This window comes from Staurois parvus, unplaced genomic scaffold (assembly GCF_062004578.1).
Source record: "Staurois parvus isolate SC_StPar_1 unplaced genomic scaffold, SC_StPar_1.0 ptg001130l, whole genome shotgun sequence".
Lineage (NCBI taxonomy): Eukaryota > Metazoa > Chordata > Amphibia > Anura > Ranidae > Staurois > Staurois parvus.
Genome location: NW_028318926.1, coordinates 1,847,502 through 1,862,059, shown reverse-complemented (window position 1 = coordinate 1,862,059; position 14,558 = coordinate 1,847,502). Strand labels below are relative to the sequence as shown.

Here is a 14,558-nt window from a genome sequence, read left to right as displayed (position 1 = left end):
GTCATATTAACCCGGTACAGGTCAATGGTCAGAGGAAATATGGTGGCCCTCGTGCAGACTGGGTTGGAGAAGATCCTCTGTTTGGGACAGAAATATTTATCAACAATCTCCCTCAAGAAATCTATGAATAGATCAATGAATTCCACAGTTCAGACTGTTGGAATATTGTATGAGTTTTGTCTTAGGATGGACAGATTAGACAAGTGAAAGCAAAGAGCTGAAAGACAGCACGTGTAGGGGACTTGGCGCATTGAGGGCTGGGTTTGTTGCCGGGCTGTCTGCGGTGTGCTCCCCGATTAATCAAAGCATTTTCTGGGTGAAAGAAAGCCCTTTGCCTAAGCAAAGAAAGAGAGATTGCCAGAGAAAAAGGTCAACTTAGCAGAGGATGGTTTCGATCCATCGACCTCTGGGTTATGGGCCCAGCACGCTTCCGCTGCGCCACTCTGCTCCAGGCCGGAAGACCCAGCAAAAATAGGAGGATGTAATATGCTACCGGTCCTACGGGACAAAAACTTCAGGAAATTCTTTGGCTGGGAGGCAACCTCGCCTGCCGCTCCACGGCCACTTTCCACATTCTGCTTATAGAAGGCTTTCATGGGAAAAGATCGGTTCCTCTCTGTTTCAGGCAGCTCCTATTGACTTTGCAGAGTCTCACATCAGGCCAATGTGGAGCCCCTCTAAAGATCTCCTACGGATGTGAATGGGGAGTGGGTCCATCCGGCAAAGTCGCAAGGTAGATTAATAGGCACTGACATTGATTTTGACAAGTCAACCCCAAGTCAAAGGTACTTAGAAAAAGCTCTGGCCCAGTCTTGGGGCTTTTCTTCTCCAATGGAAAGGCTTTCTAGCCTCAAAGACGCAATGGGCTGTCCTACATGTTCACAGTGGTGGTGTGTACGGCTGAAGAAAGGCATGTCTTTGGGTGGACTTGACCCACATCTGAATGTATTCACAGAGATGGTTACCATGGCCTAAAGCAGCACCTTTTAGCACCTGTCAGGCCAGGGAAGCCACATGTGTCCTGCCAAAGAGCATTGGTGGTTCAGTGGTAGAATTCTCGCCTGCCACGCGGGAGGCCCGGGTTCGATTCCCGGCCAATGCAATTATGCTCACTTTCTATCCAGCTATCGCCTCACAGGTAGCTCAGTATCCCGCCGCCCCCAGATATCCAGTACCTTGGAAGGTGTCAAGGCTCATGTGTATTGTCTAGAACCTGCTAGTCGGTGTGAGCCTTTTTGAAACCACCTCCTTCAAATGACATCATGGAAAGCCATGGGGCCATACCGAAGGAAATGGTTGTTAGTCGCCCACGGACATGCTTGGAGGTGCCACTCTGCCACCAAGGGTTCCATGGATAACACCAGAACCCTCGCTACTGGCTGGAGAAGGAGCTTCTTCCCAAGGGATTCTGCTGTCCAAAGTCTCAGGAAAGAAAAAAGGGACCTCTGTGGAGGAAGAGTGAAAACCTTTGAAATTGGGAAAATGGAGGCTGTCTTGGTGTCTAGCGGCCACAGCCTAACCCATCAATGCTGACACGGGGAGGTGCCTGGAGATATAGCTATCTAACGTGGTAGGTGTTCTGATGCCATCTGATGGTTGGTTTCCAGATTGCATTCTGGGTGATCTTAGATGTATATACAGCATTTAAATGTGAAGCTGCAAGTAGTAAAAAATGAGGAAATATATCTATGCTTTGAGTCTGTGGAATGTAGACCTAATGTGTCATGTCAATAAGCAGCGTACGGGGTAAAAAGGTGATTTTTAATCCTTTGCGCTTGAAGATTGCATCTCTGGCAACAGTGCTAGTGAGAGAGGCAATTGTTGGTGGCAGTGAAGGAGTTGATTGCTGGCAGGTGGTATATAGCACTGGGATGCTGCATTGTGCTGTGCTGAATGAAACACAGTTACACAAAACAGATGGTGGACTTTATGCCGCGTAGCACATAAGAGAGCAGTGATCAACGAGAGCGCAAAGAAAGCACCGGAGCCAAGGGGGATTAGCTCAAGTGGTAGAGCGCTCGCTTAGCATGCGAGAGGTAGCGGGATCAATGCCCGCATCCTCCAAAGGAAAGCCCTCACGTGGGGTGACCTGCTTTGGATTTTTTTTTTCTTCAGGCTCGGCACTGAGCGCTGTGGGAAAAGCCTCGCCTCTCTAGTCAAAAGGCCAAGCAGGAGTCATCCTCGTAACATGTGCCATGGCGTTGACACTCTCGGGCAGATGTGGCTTCAGCCCATAAATTGACACAGAAGGACTAACACAAAGCATAAAGTGCTTGCTTTGCCTGCCAGAAGTCGCGCAAGGCAGTGTTGGACCAAAGCAATCTATTACCCAAAGCACGGCCAGCCTTCCATGGCCAAGAGACAATATTCCATTAGTGCAAAAAGTGCAAGTGCCATGTAGAAGCTGAGAGGTTTCCACTGGTTTTATCACCACAATCACGTCCCACTTCCTTGACACAGAAGTGTCACAGACCCAACCAGAACAGGGCTTTTGGAGGGAACTAGGGGCTAGCCTTCTGCCCACTGATTAGGGCCCATGGAGAGAGCAGATCATTCTCCAATGATGGACAACAACGCGATGAACGCTGAGAGCGAGGCTTGGATTACAACTCTGTATAAAGACAATAAATCTTCCCTTGCGGAGTGGATGGAAAGATGTCATATTAACCCGGTACAGGTCAATGGTCAGAGGAAATATGGTGGCCCTCGTGCAGACTGGGTTGGAGAAGATCCTCTGTTTGGGACAGAAATATTTATCAACAATCTCCCTCAAGAAATCTATGAATAGATCAATGAATTCCACAGTTCAGACTGTTGGAATATTGTATGAGTTTTGTCTTAGGATGGACAGATTAGACAAGTGAAAGCAAAGAGCTGAAAGACAGCACGTGTAGGGGACTTGGCGCATTGAGGGCTGGGTTTGTTGCCGGGCTGTCTGCGGTGTGCTCCCCGATTAATCAAAGCATTTTCTGGGTGAAAGAAAGCCCTTTGCCTAAGCAAAGAAAGAGAGATTGCCAGAGAAAAAGGTCAACTTAGCAGAGGATGGTTTCGATCCATCGACCTCTGGGTTATGGGCCCAGCACGCTTCCGCTGCGCCACTCTGCTCCAGGCCGGAAGACCCAGCAAAAATAGGAGGATGTAATATGCTACCGGTCCTACGGGACAAAAACTTCAGGAAATTCTTTGGCTGGGAGGCAACCTCGCCTGCCGCTCCACGGCCACTTTCCACATTCTGCTTATAGAAGGCTTTCATGGGAAAAGATCGGTTCCTCTCTGTTTCAGGCAGCTCCTATTGACTTTGCAGAGTCTCACATCAGGCCAATGTGGAGCCCCTCTAAAGATCTCCTACGGATGTGAATGGGGAGTGGGTCCATCCGGCAAAGTCGCAAGGTAGATTAATAGGCACTGACATTGATTTTGACAAGTCAACCCCAAGTCAAAGGTACTTAGAAAAAGCTCTGGCCCAGTCTAGGGGCTTTTCTTCTCCAATGGAAAGGCTTTCTAGCCTCAAAGACGCAATGGGCTGTCCTACATGTTCACAGTGGTGGTGTGTACGGCTGAAGAAAGGCATGTCTTTGGGTGGACTTGACCCACATCTGAATGTATTCACAGAGATGGTTACCATGGCCTAAAGCAGCACCTTTTAGCACCTGTCAGGCCAGGGAAGCCACATGTGTCCTGCCAAAGAGCATTGGTGGTTCAGTGGTAGAATTCTCGCCTGCCACGCGGGAGGCCCGGGTTCGATTCCCGGCCAATGCAATTATGCTCACTTTCTATCCAGCTATCGCCTCACAGGTAGCTCAGTATCCCGCCGCCCCCAGATATCCAGTACCTTGGAAGGTGTCAAGGCTCATGTGTATTGTCTAGAACCTGCTAGTCGGTGTGAGCCTTTTTGAAACCACCTCCTTCAAATGACATCATGGAAAGCCATGGGGCCATACCGAAGGAAATGGTTGTTAGTCGCCCACGGACATGCTTGGAGGTGCCACTCTGCCACCAAGGGTTCCATGGATAACACCAGAACCCTCGCTACTGGCTGGAGAAGGAGCTTCTTCCCAAGGGATTCTGCTGTCCAAAGTCTCAGGAAAGAAAAAAGGGACCTCTGTGGAGGAAGAGTGAAAACCTTTGAAATTGGGAAAATGGAGGCTGTCTTGGTGTCTAGCGGCCACAGCCTAACCCATCAATGCTGACACGGGGAGGTGCCTGGAGATATAGCTATCTAACGTGGTAGGTGTTCTGATGCCATCTGATGGTTGGTTTCCAGATTGCATTCTGGGTGATCTTAGATGTATATACAGCATTTAAATGTGAAGCTGCAAGTAGTAAAAAATGAGGAAATATATCTATGCTTTGAGTCTGTGGAATGTAGACCTAATGTGTCATGTCAATAAGCAGCGTACGGGGTAAAAAGGTGATTTTTAATCCTTTGCGCTTGAAGATTGCATCTCTGGCAACAGTGCTAGTGAGAGAGGCAATTGTTGGTGGCAGTGAAGGAGTTGATTGCTGGCAGGTGGTATATAGCACTGGGATGCTGCATTGTGCTGTGCTGAATGAAACACAGTTACACAAAACAGATGGTGGACTTTATGCCGCGTAGCACATAAGAGAGCAGTGATCAACGAGAGCGCAAAGAAAGCACCGGAGCCAAGGGGGATTAGCTCAAGTGGTAGAGCGCTCGCTTAGCATGTGAGAGGTAGCGGGATCAATGCCCGCATCCTCCAAAGGAAAGCCCTCACGTGGGGTGACCTGCTTTGGATTTTTTTTTTCTTCAGGCTCGGCACTGAGCGCTGTGGGAAAAGCCTCGCCTCTCTAGTCAAAAGGCCAAGCAGGAGTCATCCTCGTAACATGTGCCATGGCGTTGACACTCTCGGGCAGATGTGGCTTCAGCCCATAAATTGACACAGAAGGACTAACACAAAGCATAAAGTGCTTGCTTTGCCTGCCAGAAGTCGCGCAAGGCAGTGTTGGACCAAAGCAATCTATTACCCAAAGCACGGCCAGCCTTCCATGGCCAAGAGACAATATTCCATTAGTGCAAAAAGTGCAAGTGCCATGTAGAAGCTGAGAGGTTTCCACTGGTTTTATCACCACAATCACGTCCCACTTCCTTGACACAGAAGTGTCACAGACCCAACCAGAACAGGGCTTTTGGAGGGAACTAGGGGCTAGCCTTCTGCCCACTGATTAGGGCCCATGGAGAGAGCAGATCATTCTCCAATGATGGACAACAACGCGATGAACGCTGAGAGCGAGGCTTGGATTACAACTCTGTATAAAGACAATAAATCTTCCCTTGCGGAGTGGATGGAAAGATGTCATATTAACCCGGTACAGGTCAATGGTCAGAGGAAATATGGTGGCCCTCGTGCAGACTGGGTTGGAGAAGATCCTCTGTTTGGGACAGAAATATTTATCAACAATCTCCCTCAAGAAATCTATGAATAGATCAATGAATTCCACAGTTCAGACTGTTGGAATATTGTATGAGTTTTGTCTTAGGATGGACAGATTAGACAAGTGAAAGCAAAGAGCTGAAAGACAGCACGTGTAGGGGACTTGGCGCATTGAGGGCTGGGTTTGTTGCCGGGCTGTCTGCGGTGTGCTCCCCGATTAATCAAAGCATTTTCTGGGTGAAAGAAAGCCCTTTGCCTAAGCAAAGAAAGAGAGATTGCCAGAGAAAAAGGTCAACTTAGCAGAGGATGGTTTCGATCCATCGACCTCTGGGTTATGGGCCCAGCACGCTTCCGCTGCGCCACTCTGCTCCAGGCCGGAAGACCCAGCAAAAATAGGAGGATGTAATATGCTACCGGTCCTACGGGACAAAAACTTCAGGAAATTCTTTGGCTGGGAGGCAACCTCGCCTGCCGCTCCACGGCCACTTTCCACATTCTGCTTATAGAAGGCTTTCATGGGAAAAGATCGGTTCCTCTCTGTTTCAGGCAGCTCCTATTGACTTTGCAGAGTCTCACATCAGGCCAATGTGGAGCCCCTCTAAAGATCTCCTACGGATGTGAATGGGGAGTGGGTCCATCCGGCAAAGTCGCAAGGTAGATTAATAGGCACTGACATTGATTTTGACAAGTCAACCCCAAGTCAAAGGTACTTAGAAAAAGCTCTGGCCCAGTCTAGGGGCTTTTCTTCTCCAATGGAAAGGCTTTCTAGCCTCAAAGACGCAATGGGCTGTCCTACATGTTCACAGTGGTGGTGTGTACGGCTGAAGAAAGGCATGTCTTTGGGTGGACTTGACCCACATCTGAATGTATTCACAGAGATGGTTACCATGGCCTAAAGCAGCACCTTTTAGCACCTGTCAGGCCAGGGAAGCCACATGTGCCCTGCCAAAGAGCATTGGTGGTTCAGTGGTAGAATTCTCGCCTGCCACGCGGGAGGCCCGGGTTCGATTCCCGGCCAATGCAATTATGCTCACTTTCTATCCAGCTATCGCCTCACAGGTAGCTCAGTATCCCGCCGCCCCCAGATATCCAGTACCTTGGAAGGTGTCAAGGCTCATGTGTATTGTCTAGAACCTGCTAGTCGGTGTGAGCCTTTTTGAAACCACCTCCTTCAAATGACATCATGGAAAGCCATGGGGCCATACCGAAGGAAATGGTTGTTAGTCGCCCACGGACATGCTTGGAGGTGCCACTCTGCCACCAAGGGTTCCATGGATAACACCAGAACCCTCGCTACTGGCTGGAGAAGGAGCTTCTTCCCAAGGGATTCTGCTGTCCAAAGTCTCAGGAAAGAAAAAAGGGACCTCTGTGGAGGAAGAGTGAAAACCTTTGAAATTGGGAAAATGGAGGCTGTCTTGGTGTCTAGCGGCCACAGCCTAACCCATCAATGCTGACACGGGGAGGTGCCTGGAGATATAGCTATCTAACGTGGTAGGTGTTCTGATGCCATCTGATGGTTGGTTTCCAGATTGCATTCTGGGTGATCTTAGATGTATATACAGCATTTAAATGTGAAGCTGCAAGTAGTAAAAAATGAGGAAATATATCTATGCTTTGAGTCTGTGGAATGTAGACCTAATGTGTCATGTCAATAAGCAGCGTACGGGGTAAAAAGGTGATTTTTAATCCTTTGCGCTTGAAGATTGCATCTCTGGCAACAGTGCTAGTGAGAGAGGCAATTGTTGGTGGCAGTGAAGGAGTTGATTGCTGGCAGGTGGTATATAGCACTGGGATGCTGCATTGTGCTGTGCTGAATGAAACACAGTTACACAAAACAGATGGTGGACTTTATGCCGCGTAGCACATAAGAGAGCAGTGATCAACGAGAGCGCAAAGAAAGCACCGGAGCCAAGGGGGATTAGCTCAAGTGGTAGAGCGCTCGCTTAGCATGCGAGAGGTAGCGGGATCAATGCCCGCATCCTCCAAAGGAAAGCCCTCACGTGGGGTGACCTGCTTTGGATTTTTTTTTTCTTCAGGCTCGGCACTGAGCGCTGTGGGAAAAGCCTCGCCTCTCTAGTCAAAAGGCCAAGCAGGAGTCATCCTCGTAACATGTGCCATGGCGTTGACACTCTCGGGCAGATGTGGCTTCAGCCCATAAATTGACACAGAAGGACTAACACAAAGCATAAAGTGCTTGCTTTGCCTGCCAGAAGTCGCGCAAGGCAGTGTTGGACCAAAGCAATCTATTACCCAAAGCACGGCCAGCCTTCCATGGCCAAGAGACAATATTCCATTAGTGCAAAAAGTGCAAGTGCCATGTAGAAGCTGAGAGGTTTCCACTGGTTTTATCACCACAATCACGTCCCACTTCCTTGACACAGAAGTGTCACAGACCCAACCAGAACAGGGCTTTTGGAGGGAACTAGGGGCTAGCCTTCTGCCCACTGATTAGGGCCCATGGAGAGAGCAGATCATTCTCCAATGATGGACAACAACGCGATGAACGCTGAGAGCGAGGCTTGGATTACAACTCTGTATAAAGACAATAAATCTTCCCTTGCGGAGTGGATGGAAAGATGTCATATTAACCCGGTACAGGTCAATGGTCAGAGGAAATATGGTGGCCCTCGTGCAGACTGGGTTGGAGAAGATCCTCTGTTTGGGACAGAAATATTTATCAACAATCTCCCTCAAGAAATCTATGAATAGATCAATGAATTCCACAGTTCAGACTGTTGGAATATTGTATGAGTTTTGTCTTAGGATGGACAGATTAGACAAGCGAAAGCAAAGAGCTGAAAGACAGCACGTGTAGGGGACTTGGCGCATTGAGGGCTGGGTTTGTTGCCGGGCTGTCTGCGGTGTGCTCCCCGATTAATCAAAGCATTTTCTGGGTGAAAGAAAGCCCTTTGCCTAAGCAAAGAAAGAGAGATTGCCAGAGAAAAAGGTCAACTTAGCAGAGGATGGTTTCGATCCATCGACCTCTGGGTTATGGGCCCAGCACGCTTCCGCTGCGCCACTCTGCTCCAGGCCGGAAGACCCAGCAAAAATAGGAGGATGTAATATGCTACCGGTCCTACGGGACAAAAACTTCAGGAAATTCTTTGGCTGGGAGGCAACCTCGCCTGCCGCTCCACGGCCACTTTCCACATTCTGCTTATAGAAGGCTTTCATGGGAAAAGATCGGTTCCTCTCTGTTTCAGGCAGCTCCTATTGACTTTGCAGAGTCTCACATCAGGCCAATGTGGAGCCCCTCTAAAGATCTCCTACGGATGTGAATGGGGAGTGGGTCCATCCGGCAAAGTCGCAAGGTAGATTAATAGGCACTGACATTGATTTTGACAAGTCAACCCCAAGTCAAAGGTACTTAGAAAAAGCTCTGGCCCAGTCTTGGGGCTTTTCTTCTCCAATGGAAAGGCTTTCTAGCCTCAAAGACGCAATGGGCTGTCCTACATGTTCACAGTGGTGGTGTGTACGGCTGAAGAAAGGCATGTCTTTGGGTGGACTTGACCCACATCTGAATGTATTCACAGAGATGGTTACCATGGCCTAAAGCAGCACCTTTTAGCACCTGTCAGGCCAGGGAAGCCACATGTGTCCTGCCAAAGAGCATTGGTGGTTCAGTGGTAGAATTCTCGCCTGCCACGCGGGAGGCCCGGGTTCGATTCCCGGCCAATGCAATTATGCTCACTTTCTATCCAGCTATCGCCTCACAGGTAGCTCAGTATCCCGCCGCCCCCAGATATCCAGTACCTTGGAAGGTGTCAAGGCTCATGTGTATTGTCTAGAACCTGCTAGTCGGTGTGAGCCTTTTTGAAACCACCTCCTTCAAATGACATCATGGAAAGCCATGGGGCCATACCGAAGGAAATGGTTGTTAGTCGCCCACGGACATGCTTGGAGGTGCCACTCTGCCACCAAGGGTTCCATGGATAACACCAGAACCCTCGCTACTGGCTGGAGAAGGAGCTTCTTCCCAAGGGATTCTGCTGTCCAAAGTCTCAGGAAAGAAAAAAGGGACCTCTGTGGAGGAAGAGTGAAAACCTTTGAAATTGGGAAAATGGAGGCTGTCTTGGTGTCTAGCGGCCACAGCCTAACCCATCAATGCTGACACGGGGAGGTGCCTGGAGATATAGCTATCTAACGTGGTAGGTGTTCTGATGCCATCTGATGGTTGGTTTCCAGATTGCATTCTGGGTGATCTTAGATGTATATACAGCATTTAAATGTGAAGCTGCAAGTAGTAAAAAATGAGGAAATATATCTATGCTTTGAGTCTGTGGAATGTAGACCTAATGTGTCATGTCAATAAGCAGCGTACGGGGTAAAAAGGTGATTTTTAATCCTTTGCGCTTGAAGATTGCATCTCTGGCAACAGTGCTAGTGAGAGAGGCAATTGTTGGTGGCAGTGAAGGAGTTGATTGCTGGCAGGTGGTATATAGCACTGGGATGCTGCATTGTGCTGTGCTGAATGAAACACAGTTACACAAAACAGATGGTGGACTTTATGCCGCGTAGCACATAAGAGAGCAGTGATCAACGAGAGCGCAAAGAAAGCACTGGAGCCAAGGGGGATTAGCTCAAGTGGTAGAGCGCTCGCTTAGCATGCGAGAGGTAGCGGGATCAATGCCCGCATCCTCCAAAGGAAAGCCCTCACGTGGGGTGACCTGCTTTGGATTTTTTTTTCTTCAGGCTCGGCACTGAGCGCTGTGGGAAAAGCCTCGCCTCTCTAGTCAAAAGGCCAAGCAGGAGTCATCCTCGTAACATGTGCCATGGCGTTGACACTCTCGGGCAGATGTGGCTTCAGCCCATAAATTGACACAGAAGGACTAACACAAAGCATAAAGTGCTTGCTTTGCCTGCCAGAAGTCGCGCAAGGCAGTGTTGGACCAAAGCAATCTATTACCCAAAGCACGGCCAGCCTTCCATGGCCAAGAGACAATATTCCATTAGTGCAAAAAGTGCAAGTGCCATGTAGAAGCTGAGAGGTTTCCACTGGTTTTATCACCACAATCACGTCCCACTTCCTTGACACAGAAGTGTCACAGACCCAACCAGAACAGGGCTTTTGGAGGGAACTAGGGGCTAGCCTTCTGCCCACTGATTAGGGCCCATGGAGAGAGCAGATCATTCTCCAATGATGGACAACAACGCGATGAACGCTGAGAGCGAGGCTTGGATTACAACTCTGTATAAAGACAATAAATCTTCCCTTGCGGAGTGGATGGAAAGATGTCATATTAACCCGGTACAGGTCAATGGTCAGAGGAAATATGGTGGCCCTCGTGCAGACTGGGTTGGAGAAGATCCTCTGTTTGGGACAGAAATATTTATCAACAATCTCCCTCAAGAAATCTATGAATAGATCAATGAATTCCACAGTTCAGACTGTTGGAATATTGTATGAGTTTTGTCTTAGGATGGACAGATTAGACAAGTGAAAGCAAAGAGCTGAAAGACAGCACGTGTAGGGGACTTGGCGCATTGAGGGCTGGGTTTGTTGCCGGGCTGTCTGCGGTGTGCTCCCCGATTAATCAAAGCATTTTCTGGGTGAAAGAAAGCCCTTTGCCTAAGCAAAGAAAGAGAGATTGCCAGAGAAAAAGGTCAACTTAGCAGAGGATGGTTTCGATCCATCGACCTCTGGGTTATGGGCCCAGCACGCTTCCGCTGCGCCACTCTGCTCCAGGCCGGAAGACCCAGCAAAAATAGGAGGATGTAATATGCTACCGGTCCTACGGGACAAAAACTTCAGGAAATTCTTTGGCTGGGAGGCAACCTCGCCTGCCGCTCCACGGCCACTTTCCACATTCTGCTTATAGAAGGCTTTCATGGGAAAAGATCGGTTCCTCTCTGTTTCAGGCAGCTCCTATTGACTTTGCAGAGTCTCACATCAGGCCAATGTGGAGCCCCTCTAAAGATCTCCTACGGATGTGAATGGGGAGTGGGTCCATCCGGCAAAGTCGCAAGGTAGATTAATAGGCACTGACATTGATTTTGACAAGTCAACCCCAAGTCAAATGTACTTAGAAAAAGCTCTGGGCCAGTCTTGGGGCTTTTCTTCTCCAATGGAAAGGCTTTCTAGCCTCAAAGACGCAATGGGCTGTCCTACATGTTCACAGTGGTGGTGTGTACGGCTGAAGAAAGGCATGTCTTTGGGTGGACTTGACCCACATCTGAATGTATTCACAGAGATGGTTACCATGGCCTAAAGCAGCACCTTTTAGCACCTGTCAGGCCAGGGAAGCCACATGTGTCCTGCCAAAGAGCATTGGTGGTTCAGTGGTAGAATTCTCACCTGCCACGCGGGAGGCCCGGGTTCGATTCCCGGCCAATGCAATTATGCTCACTTTCTATCCAGCTATCGCCTCACAGGTAGCTCAGTATCCCGCCGCCCCCAGATATCCAGTACCTTGGAAGGTGTCAAGGCTCATGTGTATTGTCTAGAACCTGCTAGTCGGTGTGAGCCTTTTTGAAACCACCTCCTTCAAATGACATCATGGAAAGCCATGGGGCCATACCGAAGGAAATGGTTGTTAGTCGCCCACGGACATGCTTGGAGGTGCCACTCTGCCACCAAGGGTTCCATGGATAACACCAGAACCCTCGCTACTGGCTGGAGAAGGAGCTTCTTCCCAAGGGATTCTGCTGTCCAAAGTCTCAGGAAAGAAAAAAGGGACCTCTGTGGAGGAAGAGTGAAAACCTTTGAAATTGGGAAAATGGAGGCTGTCTTGGTGTCTAGCGGCCACAGCCTAACCCATCAATGCTGACACGGGGAGGTGCCTGGAGATATAGCTATCTAACGTGGTAGGTGTTCTGATGCCATCTGATGGTTGGTTTCCAGATTGCATTCTGGGTGATCTTAGATGTATATACAGCATTTAAATGTGAAGCTGCAAGTAGTAAAAAATGAGGAAATATATCTATGCTTTGAGTCTGTGGAATGTAGACCTAATGTGTCATGTCAATAAGCAGCGTACGGGGTAAAAAGGTGATTTTTAATCCTTTGCGCTTGAAGATTGCATCTCTGGCAACAGTGCTAGTGAGAGAGGCAATTGTTGGTGGCAGTGAAGGAGTTGATTGCTGGCAGGTGGTATATAGCACTGGGATGCTGCATTGTGCTGTGCTGAATGAAACACAGTTACACAAAACAGATGGTGGACTTTATGCCGCGTAGCACATAAGAGAGCAGTGATCAACAAGAGCGCAAAGAAAGCACCGGAGCCAAGGGGGATTAGCTCAAGTGGTAGAGCGCTCGCTTAGCATGCGAGAGGTAGCGGGATCAATGCCCGCATCCTCCAAAGGAAAGCCCTCACGTGGGGTGACCTGCTTTGGATTTTTTTTTTCTTCAGGCTCGGCACTGAGCGCTGTGGGAAAAGCCTCGCCTCTCTAGTCAAAAGGCCAAGCAGGAGTCATCCTCGTAACATGTGCCATGGCGTTGACACTCTCGGGCAGATGTGGCTTCAGCCCATAAATTGACACAGAAGGACTAACACAAAGCATAAAGTGCTTGCTTTGCCTGCCAGAAGTCGCGCAAGGCAGTGTTGGACCAAAGCAATCTATTACCCAAAGCACGGCCAGCCTTCCATGGCCAAGAGACAATATTCCATTAGTGCAAAAAGTGCAAGTGCCATGTAGAAGCTGAGAGGTTTCCACTGGTTTTATCACCACAATCACGTCCCACTTCCTTGACACAGAAGTGTCACAGACCCAACCAGAACAGGGCTTTTGGAGGGAACTAGGGGCTAGCCTTCTGCCCACTGATTAGGGCCCATGGAGAGAGCAGATCATTCTCCAATGATGGACAACAACGCGATGAACGCTGAGAGCGAGGCTTGGATTACAACTCTGTATAAAGACAATAAATCTTCCCTTGCGGAGTGGATGGAAAGATGTCATATTAACCCGGTACAGGTCAATGGTCAGAGGAAATATGGTGGCCCTCGTGCAGACTGGGTTGGAGAAGATCCTCTGTTTGGGACAGAAATATTTATCAACAATCTCCCTCAAGAAATCTATGAATAGATCAATGAATTCCACAGTTCAGACTGTTGGAATATTGTATGAGTTTTGTCTTAGGATGGACAGATTAGACAAGTGAAAGCAAAGAGCTGAAAGACAGCACGTGTAGGGGACTTGGCGCATTGAGGGCTGGGTTTGTTGCCGGGCTGTCTGCGGTGTGCTCCCCGATTAATCAAAGCATTTTCTGGGTGAAAGAAAGCCCTTTGCCTAAGCAAAGAAAGAGAGATTGCCAGAGAAAAAGGTCAACTTAGCAGAGGATGGTTTCGATCCATCGACCTCTGGGTTATGGGCCCAGCACGCTTCCACTGCGCCACTCTGCTCCAGGCCAGAAGACCCAGCAAAAATAGGAGGATGTAATATGCTACCGGTCCTACGGGACAAAAACTTCAGGAAATTCTTTGGCTGGGAGGCAACCTCGCCTGCCGCTCCACGGCCACTTTCCACATTCTGCTTATAGAAGGCTTTCATGGGAAAAGATCGGTTCCTCTCTGTTTCAGGCAGCTCCTATTGACTTTGCAGAGTCTCACATCAGGCCAATGTGGAGCCCCTCTAAAGATCTCCTACGGATGTGAATGGGGAGTGGGTCCATCCGGCAACGTCGCAAGGTAGATTAATAGGCACTGACATTGATTTTGACAAGTCAACCCCAAGTCAAAGGTACTTAGAAAAAGCTCTGGCCCAGTCTTGGGGCTTTTCTTCTCCAATGGAAAGGCTTTCTAGCCTCAAAGTCCTACATGTTCACAGTGGTGGTGTGTACGGCTGAAGAAAGGCATGTCTTTGGGTGGACTTGACCCACATCTGAATGTATTCACAGAGATGGTTACCATGGCCTAAAGCAGCACCTTTTAGCACCTGTCAGGCCAGGGAAGCCACATGTGTCCTGCCAAAGAGCATTGGTGGTTCAGTGGTAGAATTCTCGCCTGCCACGCGGGAGGCCCGGGTTCGATTCCCGGCCAATGCAATTATGCTCACTTTCTATCCAGCTATCGCCTCACAGGTAGCTCAGTATCCCGCCGCCCCCAGATATCCAGTACCTTGGAAGGTGTCAAGGCTCATGTGTATTGTCTAGAACCTGCTAGTCGGTGTGAGCCTTTTTGAAACCACCTCCTTCAAATGACATCATGGAAAGCCATGGGGCCATACCGA

At 49.0% G+C, this 14,558-nt stretch overlaps 12 non-coding genes across 12 annotated transcripts; 11 read left to right on the top strand and 1 right to left on the bottom strand.

Moving 5' to 3' along the window:
• The first annotated feature begins 1,031 nt into the window (after positions 1–1,031).
• TRNAG-GCC (transfer RNA glycine (anticodon GCC)) lies at positions 1,032–1,102 on the top strand. Its single transcript has one exon. It is a non-coding gene; the product is annotated as a tRNA-Gly (tRNA).
• An 889-nt stretch (positions 1,103–1,991) lies between these two features.
• Positions 1,992–2,064, top strand: TRNAA-AGC (transfer RNA alanine (anticodon AGC)). Its single transcript has one exon. It is a non-coding gene; the product is annotated as a tRNA-Ala (tRNA).
• Positions 2,065–3,688: 1,624 nt separating this feature from the next.
• Positions 3,689–3,759, top strand: TRNAG-GCC (transfer RNA glycine (anticodon GCC)). The gene has a single exon. It is a non-coding gene; the product is annotated as a tRNA-Gly (tRNA).
• An 889-nt stretch (positions 3,760–4,648) lies between these two features.
• On the top strand, positions 4,649–4,721 carry TRNAA-AGC (transfer RNA alanine (anticodon AGC)). Its single transcript has one exon. It is a non-coding gene; the product is annotated as a tRNA-Ala (tRNA).
• A 1,624-nt stretch (positions 4,722–6,345) lies between these two features.
• TRNAG-GCC (transfer RNA glycine (anticodon GCC)) lies at positions 6,346–6,416 on the top strand. Its single transcript has one exon. It is a non-coding gene; the product is annotated as a tRNA-Gly (tRNA).
• An 889-nt stretch (positions 6,417–7,305) lies between these two features.
• On the top strand, positions 7,306–7,378 carry TRNAA-AGC (transfer RNA alanine (anticodon AGC)). Its single transcript has one exon. It is a non-coding gene; the product is annotated as a tRNA-Ala (tRNA).
• Positions 7,379–9,002: 1,624 nt separating this feature from the next.
• On the top strand, positions 9,003–9,073 carry TRNAG-GCC (transfer RNA glycine (anticodon GCC)). Its single transcript has one exon. It is a non-coding gene; the product is annotated as a tRNA-Gly (tRNA).
• An 889-nt stretch (positions 9,074–9,962) lies between these two features.
• Positions 9,963–10,035, top strand: TRNAA-AGC (transfer RNA alanine (anticodon AGC)). The gene has a single exon. It is a non-coding gene; the product is annotated as a tRNA-Ala (tRNA).
• A 1,623-nt stretch (positions 10,036–11,658) lies between these two features.
• On the top strand, positions 11,659–11,729 carry TRNAG-GCC (transfer RNA glycine (anticodon GCC)). The gene has a single exon. It is a non-coding gene; the product is annotated as a tRNA-Gly (tRNA).
• An 889-nt stretch (positions 11,730–12,618) lies between these two features.
• TRNAA-AGC (transfer RNA alanine (anticodon AGC)) lies at positions 12,619–12,691 on the top strand. The gene has a single exon. It is a non-coding gene; the product is annotated as a tRNA-Ala (tRNA).
• A 969-nt stretch (positions 12,692–13,660) lies between these two features.
• Positions 13,661–13,732, bottom strand: TRNAM-CAU (transfer RNA methionine (anticodon CAU)). The gene has a single exon. It is a non-coding gene; the product is annotated as a tRNA-Met (tRNA).
• A 570-nt stretch (positions 13,733–14,302) lies between these two features.
• TRNAG-GCC (transfer RNA glycine (anticodon GCC)) lies at positions 14,303–14,373 on the top strand. Its single transcript has one exon. It is a non-coding gene; the product is annotated as a tRNA-Gly (tRNA).
• Positions 14,374–14,558: the final 185 nt, after the last annotated feature.